Below are 4,718 nucleotides of genomic sequence, written 5' to 3'. Positions count from 1 at the left end.
CTTCAAAAGATTCAAACATAATCCATGCACACCTTCAAAGAGCTTGGTCCATGGATGTCCAATATGCTCTATGTCATGGAGTACCTCTATAGCAATGACTATCATTTTAGAAATTTTCACCATCATGATGTCTGGTATTCCTTTCAACTGTTGGATAACCCCTTTTAATGTGTTTGTCGTGTACCTTTCTATTGGTTCCCTTCCTTGATTTGGCTATGGCAACTCAGGGTAGTTGAGCCACGTCGACCTGTTGGTGCTTGTGATCCTTTGGAAGGTGTCCCAGTTGTGTCGATGTTTGATAGGGAAGAAGGTTGGTGGATCGATATGCAACTCTTGTGGGGCTACCAAGTAGTGAATCCTGGTATTCCTTTCAACTGTTGGATAACCCCTTTTAATGTGTTTGTCATGTACCTTTATATTGGTTCCCTTCCTTGCTTTGGCTATGGAAACTCAAGGTAGTTGAGCCACGTCGACCTGTTGGTGCTTGTGATCCTTTGGAAGGTGTCCCAGTTGTGTCGATGTTTGATAGGGAAGAAGGTTGGTGGATCGATATGAAACTCTTGTGGGGCTGCCAAGTAGTGAATCTTATTCTTTGGGTTCTTCTTTATCCAGTTAATGTGCCATGTAGGTTGATTCCTCTATATCTCTACCACTTGGTGATCTTGTATAGGGATATTTGCATATCCACCCAATTCATTGGTGGGACATTCTGGTAGAAACTTTCTTTTCATAAACTCTACCTATTGCTTGAGTAGAGGCAATGGCAGTGTCGACATGTGGTAATCTGCGTGAATGCCTTCTGCTTCTGTAAGGTAATTTATGCAAGCTTAGTCCAGCATTCTTCTTTCCCATTCCATGCATTCCTTGACCATCGTATCTATTTCCTTTTGGATCTTGCCTTTAATCTCCTTTTCCACATCTAAATAATATTCTGCTAATGTATAATGTGGCTGTCCTTCTTTGGTTTCTCTTGCCACATCAGAGCTTGAGCTTGGTAAATCAGTATGCAGAGGATCAAAGTAGATTGGCTGGGTAGTTGGAGCATCCAATGGTGGTGGTAACACTCTTGTCTGCTGTAATTGTAACTCTTTCTTCAGCTTATCTACCTCTTCTTTCAACTCTCTAATCTGCTTATCCTTGGCTACTTCTCTTGTCATCCATCCTAATACCATTGTAGCCTTGAGTAATTTGTCCATTTCTACCTGTTTGGTTAGCTCTTTTAATTGTGCGTCCTGTATCGAATCCTCCGAGGATGTGCCAGCAATTGGATTGGAAAGAAATTTGTTTATCGTGGCCTCAGCTTGTTGCAACCTCTTTTTGCTCATTTCGTGTGCTATGGTCATGGCTTTGACCTGGTTCTCCTTGATACACAATCTCTCTTCAAACTCATTACAAGCTACTTCCACTATTTGTTCTTGTCTTGCGAGTTTGGCTCTTTGCTCTTGTTAACCCTTTGTTCCGTTTCTGTAAGTTGAACATTCAAAGCCATCACCTTTCCTTGTTCAAGGTCCGACTTCATTGTTTTTGATTTATATGATGTCATTTTCAATCTGCAGTCTGTTGGCTTTGATTGATCTTCAGCTTCTTTACCGTAAGAGAATTCATTTGTGGGAGAGAAGCAATCTCCTCCATCTGTCTTTGTATTTTATGCTGATTTTCATCCGTCAAAGAGAGTTGAGCTTCTGTAGCCTCAATGATCACATTTAGCTCCTTTTGTGCTTTTCTAGCCAACACCAAGATAGGATGCTGATGGCTACTGCTGCCAACCTATTCCTTCTCCATTTCTTTTCTTTTGTCTGGACTGTGGTGATCCTTCCTTTGTTCTTCTTCAAGATCTTTCTCTTTATCTTTGTCTGGACTCTGGTGATCCTTCCTTTGTTCTTCTTCGAGATCTTTCTCTTTTTCTTGATGACTTTCTTGTTGTTGGGTATGCTCGACCTGTTGTTCTTCAGTCGTTTCCTTCGGCACTTCTTCTTGAGAAGGTGCTCCTTCCTTTGATTGCGGTGTTTCCTTCTCTAAATCAGCTTTTATAGGTCCCTCTTATTGTCTGTCCCTTATGGGAATATCCTGCATCTGTTCTTCCCTTCCCACCTCTTGCACTAATCTCGGGCTGGGCAGTGGCTCCTCCTGATGCAGATCTTCAGTCAATACTCTTTGCTGCTTCTCAGGCCTTGGAGTTGATGAGCCTTCTTCTTGTTGCTATTTCCTTTTGATAATAAGGAGTTCTTTCATTATCTTTTGTTGTCTCTCAGCCATAATTTTCCTGTCTTCCAATTCTTGCATCCTCTCCAAGCGAATCATCTCCACTTTTGGATCTTCTTTCGATTTTGGTGTAGCAGGAGGTCTTGGAGCACTAGGTGCAGCTTCTTGTCTATGCTTAGTTCTTTTTTCAGCTTCCCTCACCTTTTTCCATCGTTCGCATTGCTCTGACTGAGCAGGATGTTCCCTAAAATATACAATGCGGGTCAGCATTGGCCCCCCACAGTTGATATGTTTTTGCTTTTCCGACCGCTATCTTCTTCGAGGCGAACTTGATCAATTCTTTGTGTATGAACTTTGCAAAATTCCATGATAGTTGTTGCCCCCTCTGGCTTCCTAGACTGAATTCTCTTGCTACCCTCCTATGTGGCTGGGTGTACCGTACTGCTCTCCCATGATGGAATTGTTGTGTGAACAGTCTCAATGGAAATTCTACCTCCTTGACTACTAGATCCCTGAAGGTTTGCTCTTGTTTCATCACTATCAAGAATGTTTCCTTTACTTCTTGTGAATTTCCTCTCTTGGACAATTCTTGCACTCCTCTCGGAAGCTTCAATGCCTCGACAATTAGAGCTTCTGTTACTTTGATCTCTAGAAAGTCATCTTCTTTTCCTTGCACTCTTGCTTTCCCTTCTTCATCAGTAAAACTGGTATACTCTTTTCAAATCCACTCCACATACTGGCATCTAGAAAAATAACGCTGCTGTAATCCTACTTCTATGAATTCCTCCATCGCCGCTTTATATTGTTGTAATCTGCTGAGTTCCTATGGCATCAGTATGACTGTCCAAGGCCGTTCCCGGTCGTCCTTGAACTTTCCTGTGAACAAACTGACTTCGAACGCTCTGAGCTCTTCATTGTCAATGTAGCAATATTCAGCTACCTTCACCTTTGCCAATTCGAAGGGGGTGAGAGCTTCCCATCCCAGCGGATTCTTTGCCTTCTTCTTCCGTTGCCTCGAGGATGCCATGATGTGTAAGAATGTAGAAAAGTGACCAAGACTTTCATTTCTTTGAATCAGAATTCAATACCGTGATAGATCTTAGATAGTGCATTCACCAAACGATGCATATCTTGTAATCTATATCACTGAATGCAATGTCGTATTTTTTGATACCATTATGACATTAGTTTGTCCATTTTTAGCATTACCCATGGTGAGGATGCTATTGATTGTGAGATGACATGGCCCCTTCTGATCACAGTCTCTCTTGCTTTGGTCCTCTGCTTGTAATGAGTAGTACATGAGTGCAACGAGTAATTCATGAAAAGTTTAGACTCTTAAGCATTTTTTACGCTTTTTGACGTTATTTGAGTATTTTTTTCCATTTAGATGATTTTCTGAACATCTTTGTCGTGCCCCACCGATGAATTAGCCCAGACTATGAGCATGGCTACTTGCTAGGTACTGGTCGATTAGAAGCTAGCCTTGGAAGTGGTAGAGCCACTTTTTGACATTCGGTGAAAAAGATATGGCTTTTGGCGGGTTTTGGCAAGACCTTAAGCAATTCTTGAGCAAATTAGGCCCTTTCTAGTGACATTTGAGTATTACTCTTTTAACAACCCATTCATTAGCTGTTCTAGCATTTTTTTGAGTCGTCTCTGGGACAACTATACCTGTTGGTTAATAGTTAGTCACCCCACCCCCCCCTATTATATACATTCCAAAAGCCCTGTTAGTTCAAAGTGGTCCTGTAGAAGTAATGTTTTTTTTTTTTTTGGTTACAAGTGAGCTTGGTTGGTTAAGGCTCCTCTTCAATTCAGAATCAGTTAGGATAGTGTCCTGTAAGCACCCAAGGTATGATCTATTTAAAATATCATAATTCCCTATGCTCCAGACTCACTATACCTCTCTCGAGTGTCTATCAAATTACTCGAGTGTCTATCAAATTACTGGCTTGATGAAATTCTGCCGGTTTTGACTTTGTAGTGCTGATTCACCAAATGTGGCTTTTAGAAGTGACTCCTTAGTCCATGTAGACCCAAATTACTTTTGTGAAGTCCTTAGCTCATACCCTAGCAATTGATAAGTTCCATTCCTACCTTCATGTAGTAGAGATAAAATCGCACGATTTTATCTATTCTTCTAAGTGGTATGAAGTGATTTGATCACTTTGTTGTATACATCTTGCTCTACCCTTCGATGCAGTCTTGGATGAATTGGGGCTTTTCTTTGATGTCACCGATCATCATTTTACACTCTTTTGGGGTGAATAGTTGACTTCTGAGCATATCATATGCAGCATTTTGATGCCCATTTGAGTAACCAATGCATTTAACCACTGTTGCCCAGCATGCTTATGAAGCACAGGTGAGATAACATTGTGATGCAGAGATAAGATCATGCGATCTTATCTATCCTTCATATTGATAACTTTTGACCTGATACACTCTTTGTGCCCATGATGATTATCTACTTGGTGAAGTCTAGGGTCAATTCCCGTCTTTTTCCTGATGTT

The 4,718-nt window shown here is 41.2% G+C and overlaps 1 pseudogene; it reads right to left on the bottom strand.

The window, feature by feature from the left end:
• Nucleotides 1–413: 413 nt before the first annotated feature.
• On the bottom strand, nucleotides 414–1,325 carry LOC147424130 (uncharacterized; annotated as a pseudogene).
• Between the last annotated feature and the right edge of the window lie 3,393 nt (nucleotides 1,326–4,718).

This window comes from Adiantum capillus-veneris, chromosome 26 (genome assembly GCF_014529385.1).
Source record: "Adiantum capillus-veneris isolate H3 chromosome 26, ASM1452938v2, whole genome shotgun sequence".
Lineage (NCBI taxonomy): Eukaryota > Viridiplantae > Streptophyta > Polypodiopsida > Polypodiales > Pteridaceae > Adiantum > Adiantum capillus-veneris.
The sequence above is the reverse complement of the archived record's forward strand: the minus strand, read 5'-3'. Positions and strand labels throughout refer to the sequence as shown.